We start from the raw sequence: 20,934 nt of genomic DNA, 5'->3' as shown, positions 1-20,934 counted from the left end.
GCACTTCACACAAAGCAGGCAACAAGTTAACAGTGGACAAGGCACTTGTCCATTGTGGAGCTGAAGTTCAAACATTATTTGTAGAAAAACTAATGTAATGCCACCCAAGATGACAGGAAACAGGGGACACATGAAAATGTTGTTCATTTAGTGTATCTTAATATATTTGGGTATTTAGTTTCACTGATTTTCAACTAATTTACTGGTGGAGCAGGAGTACTTAGTAATACCAAAACAGATCAGGAGCAAAACTGGCAGGGTGCGCACCAAACAGACTTTAGTTTATTTTTCCACACAAAAGCCAAGAGAATAATACACATTATTATGTATATTAACATATCAAACAGGGAATGCATGTATTTCATTTGCATAGTGATTGAAACACTCAAAAAAAATAAAATGGAGCCAACTGCTCTTTCAACCTCATGTTTCCAGAAGCATACACTGACAGTTAACCTTGTGAAAGGTGTTTGAATTTTTCAATGTAATTGGAAATTTAATCGATCATGTGTTGAGGGGAATGTTTTATTTTAACTATTTTTCTTTCACAATTTGGGTTAGAATAAATTATTTGTTTCTTTAGATAAAAGCTTAATTTTAAGAAATTAATGCAAAATCTTACAGTGTTTTTGATTGATGGAACATTGTGTGGGATGCTCAGTAAGGAGGTAAGTGATAATAATATTCGCTTTTTTATACAGCTTGGTTTAATTCTAGGGCAGCATAATGGCACAGTGCCTGATGCTTCTCACTCATAGCTTAATAGACCTGAGTTTATTTCAGTTTTCCACCGGCATAAGTTTCCTCCCACTTCCTAAGTCATGCAGTTTAGTCTTGGGATTGCACAAGTGAGGGTGAATGGTCATGAGTTTGTTTCTCTGAAAAGACTTGCATGCCACCCAAAGTTAGTTCCGGCTTCATACTTATTACAGTGGACATAGGCCCTAATTCCCAGTGATGCCCTAAGTGAAATATCTCATTCAGGAATTGGCATAGTAGAGAGAGATTTTAGTTCTGTTGTTATTTACTAGACTGATGGCTTAGTGGTTAGAAGAACCTCTTTGGTGTAAATCCCAGCAACACCACTATCTGGAGCTTACAGTTCCTCTTTATGGGTTTCATCCTGAAGCACTGATTTCTTCCAACATTCTAGTGGCATTCAGGTTTGTTAGTTGATGGCTCTCAATTACCATGTAGCTTGGCCTGAAATGGACAGATGATCCATCGGAGGCAGGCCACTACCTTGACTCTTCTGATATGTGAACAAAAATTAATAGATGTTTATTATTATATTAGATAGATGTTTGTCTTGGGAGTAATATTACATGAAATAAGGTCATTTCAAAATCACCAAAAAATTCTTTCTTTTTTTCTTTCTTTCTCTCAGCCCTCTTGTTCTGTCTACTTCCTTCGATGAGAAGTTCATTTTCTCATTTCAGTCACTTCTCTTGGTCTGGTAAACCCAGATCACTTCCTGTATGTTGGATTTTGTTTTTCATACATCCATCAAACCATTTTGTTGAGCAGCCAATCCAGATTTGGATTTCAGGCAGATGTACCTGCTTCCTGCGATGCCAATCCATGAGCCTATACCACATGCACATGCCAGTACTTGGACAGGGGACCAACTAAGAAATTCATGGGTTGCTGCTGGAAAAGTTGTTGGCAAGGCCAGCAGGGAGAGCTTACCCTGTGGTCTTAATATGGGTACTACTGCCCAGTACAGTGGTGGGGACACAGTGCTCTAAAAATGGTGACATCCTTCGGATGAGATGTAAAACTGAGATCTTGGCTCTCTGTGGGTATTTAAGCATCCCTGGACATCCTTAACAAAAAGAGTATGTTGTATCTTAATGTCCTGGTTATATTGCCCCCCATTGCCTGGTCACCTAATCATCCCCTGTCTCTAAATGACTCTCTCTCTCACCACTTCACCATCTAATATCTCGTGTGTTGTGAGTGTACTGGCACACACAAAAAAAAATGGCTGCCATTGCATCATTCTGGTGAATACTACACATTAGTGGTGGCTGAAGTGGCTCCCCAGTCACTGTGAAAACTGCTTTGAGTAGGGAGAAAAGCACTATATAAATGAAAGAATTATTATTATTAAATTATTGTATTATTATTATTGTATTTCTTTCTCTTTATATTCAATTCATTTCAAAGCACTGCCATTATACCTTAGCAGAACAATTAAAAGTCTTTGTTTATGGTTCCACTGGTACAGGAACATCACATTGTGGTAGATTACACATATTATTACCATATGAATGATATTTAAAAACAATGAATATCAATTAATACTTAACCATTTCAAATAAATATCAATTAATACTTAACCATTTCAAATAAGTAAATACAGGGGTTGAAGTGGTCCAGTACACATGGCATGGAGTACCGTCATCGGTGTGTACAGGCAGTCATTAGGTGCATATTGGCATCTTCTGTCCTGATGCTGTCTGCCATCCCCCTCTTTCTGATGTAATACACACAAATCATCCTGATCATCAAAGCTCTACTGCGGGGACGCCCACTCCCATTTGATAAAGAAATTGGGTAAAATTTAACCAAGCAGTGGGAAAAGAACCAAGAAGCTGACAAAAAACTGAGAGTATTGACACTTATTTGTTCCCACTTCAGGCACTGATTAAATAAGCAATTATCAGATCTAAAAATGCAACATGTATCTGACTGAACAAGAAAACAATCAGAGAATATGAGTAACTGAGCTAATGCTGGGATAGTGGTTATGGATGTAGATGGTCTAAGTCTCATCCCTTGCCCTTTTGTACAGAGTCAAAGTTCATATTCCTCTGGAGAAGGAGCGACTATTAATAAATAACTATCTTGTTTCATTTTGTTTTATAGGTAATAAAGTTACTACAGTGCCATAAACTGACTAAAAGATATCACAAGAGGAACCTGACATCACCATTAGCAGAAGAGCTTCTTAATCTGGTTATTCTGTACTTCCTCTGATGGCCTATGTATATTTGAAAAAAATAGGATTTATGTTATTGAAACCTTTTGAACTTAGCATATATAATCATCAGAAAATTATACATATTAAAACAGAACTGAGCAGAGAAGGCTTTCCTTTTATGTAAGATAAGGGACTTACCACAGGAAAAGTGCTTCACGCTTGTGACATCAGAACCGACGTACCACAAGAAGCACGTGTCACTAAGGTATCCTGAAAAAGGCAGGCTAACAAAAGTAAATAATCACACATTTAGACACCATGGCTATCCATTGTTTTAGTATGTGGATTAGAATAAATAAGGACAATGCAGCATTTTACATATTTAGATTTTCATGTACGCACACAAATTAGAATTGGACATGGCTACATGTCAGGTTTATAGATGTTTCTTTTAAAGAATGTGCTAACAGAAAAGCTCTCATTTAGTTATTCATGTTTAGGGAATATATACTATGGGCTCTACTCGAAAATAAAAAAAAAATTGTTATCATAATGCTACATAAAATTCAAGATGTCTGGCTCCATCCAAATGAAACAGCCTTGTTATAAAAAGTGGCAGCAAGCCTGGATCCACAAATAAATAATGAACTTTCATGCAGAAGGAACTCAGTAACATGAAATCAAATTCTGAAACCAACATAATTCACTTAGTGGTCGTCTGTCCTAGCATCAGACCACAAAGCCTTTATTGGTCTAATTTTATTGCTCAATACTCTTTTTTTCCAACTATGAACATTTTCTTTCTCTGAGGCATGCTTACTTGTGCCGCTGCAATAGAGATGCCAGAGAAAGTGTGAAGTTGTGCCACGCTTCTAAGGCAGTGCTGACAGACTTGTCAATTTACAGCAAGAACAAAGTGCCTGCAAAACCCGCATGAAAAGCCTGTCGACTCAGCAGAGTCTGTCAAATGCTCTCAGACAGTTTCCTTCTATTATTTCTTCTCTTTACTGTGAGTTCTACTCACAACTGTTTTTTTGTTTCAGAAGATTCGTTTTGTTATGAAATAACTCTCAGAACAGCTGGGGCTGAGGGCATAGAAAGTGCATAGTTGTGTTGTTTGGTGAGAATAAACCCTCAGTGTTATGAACCATAGCCCAAAAAAACTATAAAAATAGCCTAATTGCTTGTGAAACCCACTTCATCTAACAGCTGTATTTTAGAGCCAGTCAGCTCCACTGCACACACCAGCTTTTGCTTTATATTCTGTTCAGTTGCTTAAACCCGGTGGCACATTACACAGCTTCAAGTCAGAAGCAATGTCCAAACTTAATGACTGCTTTGCAGATCTTGTCACGTGAAGATGTCGGATTACATGACAGGCCATTACAATTTACACAACTCCATGATGAATTTCCAGTACAGTCTCACATTTGCAAAGCATTGCAAACTCACCTTTTTTTCTGACAACCAACAACATATTGCCAGATGGGTCCAGTGATGTATGAATGCTTTCAGGTACAGCAAGTTCATCTGCATTCTTGCTTATTTTTTCTGTTTCCATTCTGACATGGTAAGTATAAAAAGGTGCAGTTCAAGTGACCTACATGTTAAAAACTCAAAGGACTTGATATAAAAAATAATGAGGGAAATGCACAATGACGAGATACAGAGAAAGCATTGAGATTGATGGCCAGGAGAAGCTGCAATGTATAAATTAATGTGTACTGCTTTAGGTTTTGTGGAAGATATAATTGCTCTTGTTATGTTGAATAAAATAAGACACTTGTTGTTAACCTGTGGCCAGTCTGCATCTGTAGCAAGACACAACAGTGGCAATGAGGAAAGGACGGATAAACGGTTCAGTTGAAATGATGTGGTACAGCAGTGAAACATGACTACCATTTGATGAGCTTTTAGAGAATGTTGAAAAGTATGAATAACAATTTCAACAGTTTTTGCTGGCAAATAATACTGAAGAGGATTACTAAAGGGCAGTCTTTTTGTTGGTTGTAGGTCCAAAGATGTTTACTCTATTAGAAGATTTGGTGGTTCTAATGAAGCCCAGCAAAGTTACATTGAATGTGTTGAAAATGTACTGGCAGAATGATACATTCTTAGAAACAGGGATTTGGTCTCATCCATTGTTGGAGATGGACATCTAAAGGGGAGTCCTTACCAGCTGTGTTATTTTTACTTTTTTTTTAATGCATCATTTTGAGATATCCTGTATTTATTCATTCTGAGGGGATGTGATAATACCACATTCAATTACAAATAAGCATAAGTTGAAAACAAAGGGCTCAGAATGAAAAGGATAAGGCAGCACAAACCCCATCAAAGTCTAAGCTGGCCTCAAATTCACAGTGCGGCCTCCCAGAGACTGACCTGGAACAGACAGGAGAAGGTACAGACCTTCCAGGACCTGACATGGCAGCATCGACTCTAGCCGAGACAGCGAAACTGAGAGTGAGCAAGTAAGGAGTTTTGGTCGACACCAGGAGGATCTTTGGAGCCAAGCGTGGCCTTTTTATCCCCACTGTGAACTTCACCTAATTCCCCTCGCGAGTCTCCGACATCATCTCCTATTGAACTCGCATGTCCACCTACGGAGATCTGGGAAGACTGAAACGCACTGTCTGAGCTGAAGGTAATGATCGCCGTGCTTGGTGGGAACATAAATGATATAAAGTGAGATACAAAGAAAAACAATAGAGAAATAAAGAATGAAATAAGGGTTCTAAATGAGAACAACGAGAAACTGCATCAGGATATAAAAGACCTGGAGCCACATTTAAGTACTAAGTTTACAACAACCTTTACAGAAATGCTACAAAAAATTGATGAAAAAAACAGGAAAATACAAGATAAGTTCTAGAGTAAAATTAAGCTACTTGCTGCTTAGCTTGATGTTACTCAAACATTCACGACCCAAATTAAAATAGTTGAACAATCGGCTTCTGCCGCGGAAGAAAAAGCAACGGCTGCAAAATCAGAATGCAAAGTGCTCTTGGACAATCTGGCAGCACTGGAAGACAGATATACTGTAAAAAGAACACATCCGAAATTCAAGGTCTTCCTGAAAAAAGGGAGAGTCCAAACCCAGTGAAATTCATAGATGAACTATTATCTAAAACTGGAGATGAATTTAAATTGGACATCAAGATCTCTGCAGACTACAGTATACATGGATCAAATGCCTCCAAACCAAAAAAATTGCTCGTTTCAAGGAACTAAACCCATTCAAACTCTTATGTCTCTTTCTCAGACAGAAAGACAAGATTATTTTAAAAAAAACATGCATTCATATTTTCTCAGATTTCCCTCCTGTAATAGCTGCTAAATGCGTCACATTGCACAACATTAAACTAAAAGTGGTTATTGAAAATCAGTTTTACATTTGTAGTTTTAGACTGATCCCAGCTTTCTTTAGAAACACAGGATCATGAGTCACACTGTGTTCTGGCAAGACAAAGAAGATTCTTCTTGAAGCTTGCATTTTGGACCATGTGTAAAACGAAATTCGCCGTAACTATATATATATATATATATATATATATATATATAATATTGTAAGAAGATGAGACATGAGGCATGGCAAGGTTTGGGGCAGCCACCCATTTAATCTGGTTTCCTGGCTGCAAAAGTAACCGATTCATCACAGTCAAGTTTACTCAACAGAGTCCAAAACAGAACTGCCTGCCAGAGCAAAGGCAGGAGGCTTTATAGGACGGAGGGTGGAAGTGATGTCGTCCTCTGTGCCGGAACCGGAAGTGACATCATCCTCGGTGCCGGAACCGGAAGTGATGTCGTCCTCGGTGCCGGAACCGGAAGGGATGTGTCCCATTTCGAGGTGTCGGCTCCTGGTGGGATTTCCCGGGAAAGACCTGTAGAGAACTCAGAAAGAGCGTTAGCATACCCCGTCCCCCCTGGGCAGATGTATAATCAGTCCTCTCTAAGCCCTTCAGCTGCCTCCCATGCATATATATATATATGTATATAGTTTACTGTATTTTATATATTACTTCTTTTTTGCCATCCCTTTCCCCCTTTTTTAAATTAAGCTGCAATTATTATATTGATATTTCTTTAATTAATTATGTGCACTTTTGGGCCACTTTTGGCCACATCTTGGCTAATGCTATTATCTTTTTCCATCCATCCATTATCCAAACCGCTATATCCTAACTACAGGGTCACGGGGGTCTGCTGGAGTCAATCCCAGCCAACACAGGGCAAAAGGCAGGAAACAAACCCTGGGCAGGGCGCGCACACACCCACACCCACACACCAAGCACACACTAGGGACAATTTAGAATCGCCAATGCACCTAACCTGCATGTCTTTGGACTGTGGGAGGAAACCGGAGGAAACCCACGCAGACACAGAAAGAACATGCAAACTCCATACAGGGAGGACCTGGAAAGCGAACCCGGGTCTCCTAACTGTGAGGCAGCAGCACTACCCACTGCACCACCGTGCCGCCCCCTATTGTCTTTTTGTTAAATTTTATTTAAGTAACCAGCCTTTTACAGTATTTTAACTGTTTTTTTTCTTTAACATCATACCCTTTGTCTATTATATTTAGACTGTTTAAGATTGTATCATTAGTTTATTTTATTTGGACTGTATTTTCAAAAGATATCTCAGTTTTAACTTTCTTCACATTGCTGCTTGGGGTGGTGGTTCATTTTGCTCTAGACCTGCACCTTCTCTTGGCATGTCAGAGAACAGGAACTTTGCGAATTATGGCTTGCCTCACTTGCAAAGGCATAATGGGGGTGGACAGTAGGGTGGGGAGAAAGAGAGCAATGCTATTTCTGTTTTATCCCTTATACCCCAATAGCAACTAGTTACGCTCTATAGCTGTAATTTATGTCAATGCTATCATAAGTACAATGTACTGCCTTAACCTAAAACTATAAAATGTCAACGAAAGTTCAGAAGAAATATTTCCATGACCAAATAGTGAACTTTATGAACTGGAATGTCAAGGGTCTCAATCATGAATTAAAGAGAAAGAAAGTACTCTTGCACTTAACAAGTCTAAATGCCAAGACAGTATTTTTACAGGAGTCTCAATTATTAAGCAAGGACCGGTTTTGGTTGCAAGGAGAGTGGTCTGGCGAAAATTTTCACTCTAGCTATACAAAGAAAACCAGGGGTGTGGGAATCTTAATATGCAGAATTATCCCTTTTGTAGTGTCAAATGCAATATGTGATTCAGAAGGGCGCTATGTCATGGTGACAGGCGATTTATCTAATACTGAAATGATTTTGAATAATACCCATGCACCTAATGTGGATGACGGAGCTTTCTTCCAAAATGTATTTGCATCTATCCCTAATGTGAACACTCACAAAATTATAATGGCCGGAGACTTTGTGTTTTAAATCCAGACCTGGATAGATCCTCAGATACAATGGCGATAACATCTAATACTGCAAAGATAATGACACAGTTTGTAACAGATTATAATTTATGTAACCCATTGAGGTTCTTAAATCCTAACCTAAGAGCATACCCCTTCTTCTCACCTGTACATCATACGCCAGGTCTCCAAATGAGGCACTCTAAAGGAAAAGACAGGTTTTGCAATCTTAATTTAACCTCTTGACTACTAAAGAAATGGAACAGCTTATCTTTAAATCGTGACATCGTTATTATGAACACAGAAAAAAGCCCAATAAGATCTTAGTCCTACAAATCCACAAGCAGGAAGTCCGTAATGCAATAACAGCAATTAACAACACAGAGGAGATAAAATTATTGACCATAAAAAATATAACTTACACATTTAGAGAGTACTATAAGTCCTCATATTCTACTCAGTCTAAAGAGACAAAATGTAATGAGTTTCTTGATTAATTAGTGATACCACCGCTAGATACTATTGGTGCTGCGAAACTGGATAAACTGCTGAAACTGTTATAAACTCACTTAAAAGTGGGAAAGCAGCTGATGCTAATGGCTACCCAATGGAATTTTATAAAAAAAAATATTCTCAAATGAGTTGGCTCAACGATTATTAGCAACATTTATAGAAGCTAAAGACAAAAAAAAAATTACCTCCAACTTTTTTCCAAGCATTAATTACCATCTTTCTTAAGAAGAACAAGAGCCTACTATATAATGTGCATCATACAGACCAATCCCTCTTCTGAATAACAATGCTAAGATACGCCCCAAAAGAACTGAGGAAGTGCTTCCTTCTGTAATATCACAAGACCAAACAGGATTTATTAAAGGCACACACTTAACTTCTAACCTTCAATGTTTGCTTAATGTGATATATTCACCCATTATATCTAACACCCCAGAGATCCTATTATCTTTAGATGCAAAAAAGGAATTTGATATGATTGAATGGGACTATCTGTTCACCAAATTCCACAAATTTTGGTTTGGTCCAAACATATGTGCATGGATCAAACTACTTTATACTATTTCAGAAGCGTCAGTTCAATTTAAATACACTAATTCAGATAACTTCAAACTAGAACTTGGCAGTCATAAAAGCATTAGCCGATTTTCTCAGGATATCTCGACTTAAAATCAATATGAATTAAAGTGTGGTTTTTCCAGTGAATTCTCTAGCATGTTTTATATGACTGGACACCTTCCCATTTACTGTATCTTAGCAGATCAGTTTAATTATCTAGGAGTAAATATTACAAGTAAATACAAGGCTCTTTTTCAACAAAATTAAACAAGACGTGACTAGATTGTTTTCCCTGCACCTTACATTAGCAGTTAGAATCAACATTGTTAAAATGACCATCCTTCCCAAGCTGCTCTTCCTATTTCAAAGCATCCCTCATTTACATTAACAAATAATTTTTTAAGAAATTATACTCAATCATAACTTCATTTATTTGAAATTCAAAATATCCATGTATCCAAAGGATGACTATACAGAAAACTAAAGCAGAAGGGGGCATGGCACTACCGAACTTTCAATTTTATTACTGGGCGGAAAATATACAGTACAAGCTATAAAAACCTGGACATCGATGTAAATTGATGAATATCCATAATCCTGGTTTGCAATAGAAATAAAATTTTGTAGTACTTCTTTATATTTTCTGCTCTGGTCCACAGTTAATACAAACATCCATCATTACACTAAAAATCCAATTACCCTTCATTCTCTCAGAATGTGGAACCAATGTAGGAAGCAATTTAAGACAGAAAAGCTTTTATATGTTGCATCTCTATATAATAACCACCTTTTTCCACCCACTCAACCATATACATTATTCAATTTCTGAAAAATATTTGGGATTAAAACATTTGGAGTCTTGTACATAGATAATGTCTTTACATCCTATGAACAATTATGCTTCAAATACAACTGCTCATCAACACAGTTCCTCTGCTACTTTCAAGCTAGAAACTTTGCTAAATAGAACCTGCCCAATTTTCCTCACCTTCCACCTTGTTCTATTCCAGAAGAATTATTGATCAGGCTTGAAGACTCTAATAGCATATCTACAATTCATAAAATATTTTAAAATCTCTTCCTTTCAAAGACCTCAGAGTACTTTGGGGAAAGGAGCTGTCACTTAATATTTCAGAAAAGGAGTGGAGGGCAGTCATGCACAGAATACACTCAAGCTCCATGTGTGCAAAGCATTCAGTCATTCAACTTAAAATGTTTTATCAAGCACATTTGTCTCATTTAAAAAAGTCCAAAATGTTTCCATGGGAAGATTTATCTTGTGAACATTGCAATCTAGCTCCAGCCTCACTGGGTCACATGTTTTAGGAGTGCACCAAATTAACATTTTGGATAAAAATCTTTTCCTGCCTGTCGGACAGCCTTGGTGTCACAATCATTCCTAATCTATTAATAGCTGTGTTTGGTGCACTCCCAGATGGGCTTAAAGTGAAGAAGGACAAACAAACTGTAATTTCCTTTACTTCACTACAAGCACTTAATTAATTGAATCTTAGATAGTGAGAAGATGCCTGAGGAGTGTAGAAGAAGTGTACTGGTACTGATTTTTAAGAATAAGGGGGATATGCAGAGCTGCAGTAAGTACAGGGGGATAAAATTAATGAGCCACAGCATGACGTTATGGGAAAGAGTAGTGGAAGCTAGGTTAAGAAGTGAGGTGATGATTAGTGAGCAGCAGTATGGTTTCATACCAGGAAAGAGCACCACAGATGCAACGTTTGTTCTGATTGTGTTGATGGAGAAGTTTAGAGAAGGCCAGAAGGAGTTGCATTGCGTCTTTGTGGACATGGAGAAAGCATATGACATGGTGCCTCGAGAGGAGCTGTGGTATTGTATGAGGAAGTCGGGAGTGGCAGAGAAGTAAGAGTTGTACAGGATATGTACGAGGGAAGAGTGATAGTGGTGAGAACTGCAGTAGGAGTGATGGATGCATTTAATTTGGAGACGGGATTACATCAGGGATCGGCTCTGAGCCCTTTCTTATTTGCAATGGTGATAGACAGGTTGACAGACGAGGTTAGACAGGAGTCCCCATGGACTATGATTTTGCTGATGACATTGTGATCTGTAGCAAGAGTGGGAAGCAGGCTGAGGAGACACTGGAGAGGTGGAGGTTAGCACTATAGAGGAGAGGAATGAAGGTCAGTAAAAACATTACAGAATACATGTGTGTGAATTAGAGGGAGGTCAGTAGAATGGCGAGGATGCAAGGAGTAGAGTTGGTGAAGGTGGATGAGTTTAAATATTTCAGATCAACAATTCAGAGTAACAAGGATCAGCAAGAATGAAAGGGAAGGTCTACAGGACAGTAGTGAGACCAGCTATGTTATATGGGTTGGAGACGGTGGTACTGACCAGAAAGCGGAGACAGAGCTAGAGGTGGCAGAGTTAAAGATGCTTAGATTTGCATTGAGTGTGATGAGGATGGACAGTATTAGAAATGAGTACATTAGAGGGTCAGCTCAAGTTGGATGGCTAAGAGACAAAGTCAGAGAGGCGAGATTGTGTTGGTTTAGACATGTGTAGAGGTTTGATACTGAGTATATTGGGAAAAGGATGTTAAGGGTAGAGCTGCCAGAGAAGAGGAAAAGAGGAAGGCCTAAGAAAAGGTTTATGGATGAGGTGAGAGAGGACATGCAGGTGATGGATGTAACAGAACAAGATGCAGAAGACAGGACGATATGGAAGAAGATGATCCGCTGTGGCAACCCCTAACAGGAGCAGTCGAAAGAAGAAGACAACCTTGTGATATTGCTTTAAAAATATTTACAAATCAGCCATTAGAGGTGTTGGGCAAAATCGAGTTTGAAGTGAAATCAGGTGAGCAGAAAATCAACTCCCACTTCCTATTGCTCGTGGTAGTGGACAGGCACTTACAGGTCAAAATTGGATAGCAAATTTAAATTTAGATGGGTCAGAGGTAGATAACATAGTATATCAGTTGCAAAACTTGTGCCAGGAGTACAGCAAAGTGTTTATTTCTGAGCTGGAAAATGTAGCCAGTTTAGCAAAATAAGTCTGCGTTTCAATAGTGTAGTGAATGCAATCACAATTTGTTTGTCTTTCTCCACCTTAAGCCCATCTGGAAGAACCCCAAACACAGCTGTTAATGGGTTAGGAGGGATTGCGACACCAAGGCTGTCTGAAAAGTAATTAAAAGATTTTGTCCAGAATAATGTTAATTTGGTGCAGGCCCAGAACATGTGACCAAGTGAGGCTGGGACTTGATTGCAGCGTTCACAAGTTGGATCTTTCTCTGGAAAAATTTTGGACAGTTTTAAGCGAGACAGATGTGCTCGATATATATTTTTGAGTTGAATAATTGTATGCTTTGCGCATATGGAGCTTGAGTGAAGTCTCTGCATTGCTACCTTCCACTCCTTTTTTTTTCATTTTATTAATTTTATTGCAATCATTCCATACAAATCAATCAGTTTTTACAAAAAGTAGGATTGAGAACAAGTCGATCCTCACCCCTGAGAGAGAGAGCATGGCCAATGGAGTAAAACTTAAGGCTTGTAAACATACATAAATTAATGAGTTTGATAAGCCAATAGAGATGGATGGAGAAGAAAAAGAAATACAGAAATAATTGCTTCATCTATGCTTGAAGAGCTTATTCTAAAATATTACTGATTAGATCCTGCCATGTTTTGAAAAAATCTGTACAGATCCTCAAACTGAGTATTTCATTTTCTCCAATTTCAAATAGTGTAGAACATCGGTTTCCCACTCACTTCCACTCCTTTTCTGTTATGTTGTGTGAGAGATCTTTTTCCCAGTGTCCTCTTGGATCTTTGAAAGGGAGGGATTGTAAAATGATTTTATATATTGCAGAAATTATGTCTGAGTCCTCAAAACTGAGCAATATTTTTTCCAGCATGGAGGAAGGTGCGAGATGAGGGAAATCAGGCAGGTTCTTTTTAACAAAGTTTCTAATTTGAAGTTAGTGAAAAAAATATGTAGCTGGAAAGTTAAATTTGGAATGTAATTGTTCTTAGGATGCGAAGATGTTGTCTATATAAAGATCTCTAAGCAATTTAATCCCAAATCTTTTCCAGATATTAAAAACTGCGTATGTTTGCAAGGGTTGAAAGAGGTTGTTCTCTTGCAGAGGTGCCACAGATAATAGATTCTCCATCTTAATATGCTTTCCACATTGGTTCCAAATTCTGAGTGAGTGAAGCACAATTGGGTTATCAGTATATTGGCGATAACTTACATTTATTAGGGCACAAAGCAGGGAATATAAGGAAGTACTGCAGGATTTTATTTCTATTGCGGACCAAGCCTGTGTATGTTCATCTATTTGTGTCCAAGTTTTTATAGCTTGTTTGCTGCCCAGTAATAAAACTGAAAGTTAGGTAGAGCCATGCCACCTTCTGCCTTAGGTCTTTGTAGAGTCGCTCTTTGGATACGTGAATGTTTTGAGTTCAAAATAAATGAGGTTATGGTTGAATCTAAATAATCTTGATTTATCTAAATCTAAATAAATCTTAAAAAATGATTTATTGATGTATATTAGAATGTTTTGAAATAAAAAGAGAAGTTTAGGAAGTATATTCATCTTAACAACGTTAATTCTTCCAGCTAGAGTGAAATGAAAGGTTGACCATCTATGCAAGTCTTGCTTAATTTTTTCCATACAGACGGCAACATTTAAAGAGCTAAAGAGATAAAGAGCTTTATGTTTACTTGTGATGTTTATCCCCAGGTATTTAAACTGATCTGCAATGATAAAAGCTAGGGTGTCCAATCTGATATTGTATGCTGGAGAATTCACTGGAAACAGTAAACTTTTCTTCAAATTAATTCTGAGACCAGAAATCTTTTGAAATTCTGTGAGTGCTGTTAAGACTGCAGGCACAGTATTTTGTGGGTCTGATATACAGTACCATATAATCTGCATGTAGAGAAGTTTTCTGTTCCAGTCCTTCCCTGATAATCCCCTTTATCTGATAAGCATTTTGACAGTGAGCCGCCAGTGGTTCAATGGTAATTGCAAACAGCAGTGGTGAGAAGGGGCATCCTTGTCTGGTACCACGTTCCAGTTTAAAGTAGTCTAAACAAATGTTGTTAATACAAACTGAAGCTTCTGGTTTGGTATACAGTTATGTAAAATTAAACTAACCATTACACCATGTAAATATATTTTATCCACTCATCACTTTTCAAATCTACTTATTCCAAGTCAAGATGGCAAACATTTTAATTACAAATGTTAAAAAAGTTTTCCTTCAAAAATATAATATTTCTGCCAATTTTATAAAACATTGTTTAATTGACAGGTTCATTAGCTACCTTCTTGATTCATTATTTACATGTTTCAAAATCCCAAGAAAACAAGCCTCCTCAGCCATCCATGAAGTTGAGGACTGTTTCAGCAGCACTGGGTGCAAGACAGGACAGGAATGAGGACAGAAGTCCATCTTGAAAATGGTTTTCTGTAATATTTCTGGTCTCTGAGCTATGGGCCTTGAACAAAATGGTTAATCATGAGCTTGCTTCTTAAGACATCTGAGCCAAGCAGCTGAGAACACCCTTCACAAATGCAGCCTGCCCAAGAATTGATTGGTACATTCCAGTACATGTATCAACAAAGCCAGGCAATTTTACACTTCAACAGCTGGATTAATTCCCAGGAATTACTTGGGTTGGATTATATATGAACAAGACAGAAATCTGCAGTAACGTTTGTCTCTGTATTCACACTGCTTGGTATTTCACTTTCTTTTCACTTTCAGTCAATACTGTTGTCAGCATGTTGATTATGATCCAAATACATGACATTTTTAAATCCTGATCAGCAGAGAGAGGTTAGCAGCATGCGCTCCAACAGACAACTCAACTGTAAACCAACTCAGGACCCCAGATTCGGACCTGAGTGCAGCCATTCAACTGGTGACCCTTCAGCACCACACTAGTTCAGATGTAGTGGGACAGTGTGAGGTTTTTATGGTGACTGGAGTGCCAATTCTGCCTCCAACCCCCAGGATTTTCCCTGCAGGTTAAAGGGCCTACATGCCAGGCTGGATGCAGATTAACGTCATACCCAGGACTTTCACTTTCAGTCAATGGCATTGTCAGCATGTTCATTATGTCCAAGTAAATTTTCAAATCCTGATCAGGTTACAATAAAACAGTTACTTGTGTGTCCAACCAACACACAACAGGTTGGTGCTCTGTTATTTATAGACTACTGACATTTTTTACACATTAAGGTGAGAATAAACATTTTCCTAAGAAGGTTCAAGAATTTTAACTTTATGTTAAACCCATTTGAAAGAAAGTTTATGGTAGTGAAAGGAATTTTAAATTAAAACCCCTCCCCACCTTATTTTTCCATAGCTACATAGCTAACCTAACGTTTATGTCATTCAGAGAGGCCTTCTTGGATCGAGGTCCATTCTTGGACCAGAGGGGACTGGGCGGTCTCTTGGTCTGGAATCCCTACAGATTTTATTTTTTCTCCAGTCGTCTGGAGTTTTTTTGTTTTTTCTGTCCCCCCTGGCCATTGAACCTTACTCTTATTCGATGTTAATGTTGATTTATTGTTTATAATTATGTCTTTCATTTTTCTATTCTTTAATATGTAAAGCACTTTGAGCTACTGTTTGTATGAAAATGTGCTATATAAATAAATGTTGTTGTTGTTGTTGTTGGATTGAGGCCTTGCTGTGGCAGAAGGGCTTGCGCGGTCTAGTGATCCTCGGAGCTATGTTGTCGGGTGCTACATGCTCCTGGTAGGGCTTCCCAAGGCAAACAGGTCTGAGGTGAAGATCCAGACTAACTCGATCCTGAGACCCCACATGGATTTAAACCAAGGATCTGTGTTTCCCTTGCCTGGGAAAGGGTACACGGTGCCCCACCCCGGAGCCAGGCCCAGGGGAGGGGCTCGCTGGTGAGCACCTGTTGGATGGACCTTTGACCACGGGGCCTAGCCGGGCCCAGCCTGAAGGAGCAACGTGGTTCCACTCTCTTGTGGGCCTACCACCTGCAAGAGAGGCCATAGGGGTCAGGTGCAATGTGATATGGGTGGTTGCTGAAGGTGGGAACTCTGGCGTTCTCACCCTCAGTTGCCGAAACTGGCTCTTGAAACATGGAATGTTACCTCTCTGGTGGGGAAGGAGCCTCAACTGGTGTGAGAGGTTGAGAGATACCGGCTAGATATAGTCGGGCTCACATTTACGCACGGTCTGGGCTCTGGAGCCATTCATCTTGAGAGAGGCTGGACTTTATTCCACTCTGGAGTTGCTGTGGGTGAAAGGTGTTGGGCAAGGGTGGGCTTGGTTATGGCCCCCCCCGGCTCGAGGCCTGCATGTTGGGGTTCTTCCTGCTGGACGAGAGGGTTGCTTCCCTGGACCTTTGAGTTGGGGGAAGGACTCTGGCTGTTGTTTGCACTTATGTGACAGACAGTTCAGAGTACCCAGCCTTCTTGGAGTCCCTGGAAGAAGCGCTGCGAGGCACAGCTCCTGGGGACTCTGTCGTCCTTCTGGTAGACTTAAACACTCGCATTGGCAACGACAGTGAAACTTGGAGAGGTGTGAATCTAAACTCGAGTGGTGTTCAGTTGTTGGACTTCTGTGCTGGCCATGGATTGTCCATAACGAACACCATGTTCGAGCATAATGGTGTCCATAAGTGCACTTGGCACCAGGATGCCTGAGGTCGCAGCTCGATGATCAAGTTTGTAATTGTGTCATCAGATCTGCAACCTTATGTCTTGGACACTTGGGTGAAGAGAGGGGCTGAGGTGTCAAATGATCACCTCCTGGTGGTAAATTGGATCAGATGGTAGGAGAGGCTGCCGGACAGACCAGGCAGACCCAAACGTATGATGAGAGTCTGCTGGGAATGTCTGACATAGGAACCGGTCAGAAAGATCTTTAACTTTCACCTCCAACAGAACTTCAACCACATTCCAATGGAGGCGAAGGACATTGAATCTGAATGGGCCATGTTCCGAGCCTCCATTGTTGAAGCACCAGAACGGAGCTGTGGCCGCAAGGTTGTCGGTGCCTTTCGTGTCAGCAATCCACAAACCCGGTGGTGGACACCTAAGGTTCAAGAGGCCGTGAAGTTGAAGAAAGAGTCCTATCGGGTCTGGTTGACTAGTGGGACTTCAGAGGCAGCTGAGGGGTACCGGTGGGCCAAGCGTGTGGCGGCATCGGCTTTTGCAGAGGCAAAAACTCGGGCATGGGAGGAGTTTGGGGAAGCCATGTAAAACGACTTTCGGTCAGCACCGAGAAGGTTCTGGCAAACCGCAAGGCGCCTCAGGAGGGGAAAGTGGTGCTCCACCAACACTGTGTACAGTGAAGATGGGGCCCTGCTGACTTCAACTGCAGACATTATTGACCGGTGGAAGGAATACTTTGAGGATCTTCTCAATTCCACCAGCATGTCTTCCTTAGAGGAAGCAGTGCTGGAGGACTCTGGGGGGGCCCGTCCATATCAGGGGCTGAGGTCACCGAGGTAGTTAAAAAGCTCCAAGGTGGCGGGGCCCCTGGTGTGGACGAGGTTCACCCTGGGTTCCTCAAGGCTCTGGATGTTGTGAGGCAGTCCTGGTTGACGAGTCTCTGCTACATCACATGGACATCGGGGGCAGTGCCTCTGTATTGGCAAACTGGGGTGGTGGTCCCCCTTTTTAAGAAGGGTGACCTGGAGGATGTGCTCCAACTATAGGGGGATCACACTCCTCAGCCTCCCCGGTAAGGTCTATTCAGGGGTGCTGGAGAAGAGAGTTTGGTCGATTGTCGAATCTCAGATTCAAGGAGAACAATGTGAATTCCGTCCTGGCCGTGGGACACTGGACCAGCACTGCACCCTGGCCAGGATCCTGGAGGGGGCATGGGAGTTTGCCCAACCAGTTCACATGTGTCTTGTGGATTTGGAGAAAGCATTCGACCGTGTCCCTCAAAGTATCCTGTGGGGTGTGTTCCAAGAGTACAGGGTACAAGGCTCATTGTTATGAGCCATTCAGTCCCTGTACAGGAGGAGCAGGAGCTTCGTCCACATTGCCAGTAATAAGTCGGACTCGTTTCCTATTGAGGTTGGACGCCGGGGTTGCCCTTTGTCACCGATTCTGTTCACAAGTTATATGGACAGAATTTCTAGGCGCAGCCAAGGAGCGGAGGGGGTCTGGTTCGGTGACCTCAGAATCTTGTCTCTGCTATTTGCAGATGACGTGGTTCTGTTGACTTCATCAGACAGTGACCTCCAGCTCTCTCTGGAACGGTTCACAGCCGAGTGCGAAGCAGCGGAGATGAGAGTCAGTACCTCTAATTCCGAGGCAATTATTCTAAGCCGGAAAAGGGTGGAATGCAGGAACACATTACTGCCTAAAGTGGAGGAGTTCAAGTATCTCGGAGTCTTGTTCACGAGTGAGGGAAGAATGGAGCGGGAGGTTGACATATGAATCTGTGCAGCATCCGCAGTAATGCAGGCTCGGCAACGGTCCGTTGTGGTGAAGATAGAGCTGAGCCAAAAGGCGAGGCTGTCGATTTACCAGTCACTATGTTCCTACCCTCACCTATGGCCACGAGCTTTGGGTAGTGACCGAAAGAGCAAGATCGCAGATACAACCGGCCGAAATGAGTGTTCTCCGCAGGGTGGCTGGACTTTCCCTTAGTGATAAGGTGAAGTGTTCAGTCATCTGGGAGAGACTTGGAGTAGAGTCGCTGCTCCTCCGCATTGAGAAGAGTCAGTTGAGGTGGTTCGGGCATCTGGTCAGAATGCCCCCTGGATGCCTCCCTGAGGGGGTGCTCCGGGCATGCCCCACTGGGAGAAAGCCACAGGGCAGACCCAGGACATGCCTGACGGATTATATCTCTCTGGCCTGGCAACGCCTCGGGGTCCTCGTGAAAGGAGCTGGAGGAGGTGACTAGGGAGAGGGAGGTCTGGGCTTTCATGCTTAGGCTGCTGCCCCCGCGACCCGACCTTGGAAAAGCAGTGGATAATGGATGGATGGATGGACAGAGAGGCCAAAACATCTTGCCTGTCTTTACAACACACTCATATCAAACCTAAAGTTGTCTAATATTTTGGAACTTCTAAAATCCATACACACACCACCCCTTGATTCTTTTCTCTTAGGAGAATCCTTGGGTACCTTTGGTTTGACTTTGTGTCGAATGAGCGGTTGCTCATGGAGTCCCAAATGACGCACATTACCTGCATTGTGAGGGACCGTCAGTTACGGCACTATGGCCATGTGGCGCATTTCCCCGAGGTTGATCCGGCTCATATGATCCTCATTGTTGGGGACCTGAGTGGCTGGACCAGGCCAAGGGGTTGCCCACGTAAGACCTGGCTGTGGCAGAGAGAGGGTCATTTCTGGAGAGTGGGACTGGACCGCATGTATGCTTGGGGGGTTGCTAATCAGGATCCTGAGCTGTTTCATTGTGTTATGGGTGTGACAATGCGCTCTACCAATGCATGCTTCCCAACCTGACCTGACCTGACCAGACCTGTTAGTTTTAATGAAACCCACTATTATATAATGTTCCACGCTAATTTGCAGGAAACTTTGTTTTTGCATTTTAAACAATTTTAGTTTTATTTTTCAAAGAAACTACTAAAGATCTAGTACTTGCTGTGATTGTGCTGAAAGAAATTACCAAAATGGGAAGGAAACCATCAAAAACAATGAGACCCTCTCTAATGAGATTTTTAATTATTTAATTTATTAGTTAAATTAAATAAAGTTAAAACACAAATAAAGAAGATCAGAGACAGTAAGTCCAAAAGTAAAAAGTACAAAATTACAAAAAAATATACACAAAAAACAAAGCAAGATTCCAGCATGCAAAGGAAGAAACTGCAGAAATGTATACAAGGGAAAAAAGCTCAGAGATCAAAGTAAATTTAAAAATTGAAGCATCCAAGTCATATTTACAAAGTCGAATTAAAAAACTCTAAAAATAATCAAATTTTAAAGTTGAAAGACATCCAACAAATATTAAAAAAAACAAAAAGGGAAGAAAAGAAAACAGCTAAGAAACAAACTACGGTCACTGCAGCTACATGTTTCCAAGAGAGCTGCTGATGCAGTCTTCACAGATGATTGCAATACCAAACATAGCAACACAAAGAGTCGTTTACAATTAAGGTGCCTTATTCTTAAAAATAAAAACATGCAATTCTGATTAAGGAACGAAGGAAAAATGAAAAATACAATGAAATCAAAACATAACAAATAAATCAGCAGAAAATTACCAAATCAATTACAGTGTACAAACAAACACAAGGCCAAACTGTGTAGTGCAATGTAAAGAAAAACTTTAACTACCTGAAGACAAAATAAATAGAAGTAGTTCTGTTGGACCACAGCATAGGCAAACCCAACCTGCTTTTTTAATTCCAGACTTCCCTGTTGCAAAATGATGAAATGAAACTGGAACCAAAAGAAATGGCAAGATCAAACAAGAAAAGTCTGTGTATCCTTTTAACAAAGTCCAAAACAAAAGCAGAGTTAAAGTAAAAAAAATTACAAGCGAGAAACCCACCAGTCTTTAATAGCTAAATTGGTCTGACTTTAGGGTGGATCCACAA

General features: G+C 40.5%; 1 long non-coding RNA gene across 1 annotated transcript in view; it reads left to right on the top strand.

The window, feature by feature from the left end:
- LOC120534101 overlaps window positions 1-2,955 on the top strand; it is a 51,680-nt gene extending 48,725 nt beyond the window's left edge. Inside the window, exon 3 of the long non-coding RNA XR_005634682.1 lies at window positions 2,872-2,955. This is a non-coding gene — a long non-coding RNA (uncharacterized LOC120534101). The remainder of the gene's footprint in view (window positions 1-2,871) is intronic.
- The last annotated feature ends 17,979 nt before the right edge of the window (window positions 2,956-20,934 follow it).

This window comes from Polypterus senegalus, chromosome 8, assembly GCF_016835505.1.
Source record: "Polypterus senegalus isolate Bchr_013 chromosome 8, ASM1683550v1, whole genome shotgun sequence".
NCBI lineage: Eukaryota > Metazoa > Chordata > Cladistia > Polypteriformes > Polypteridae > Polypterus > Polypterus senegalus.
The sequence above is the reverse complement of the archived record's forward strand: the minus strand, read 5'-3'. Positions and strand labels throughout refer to the sequence as shown.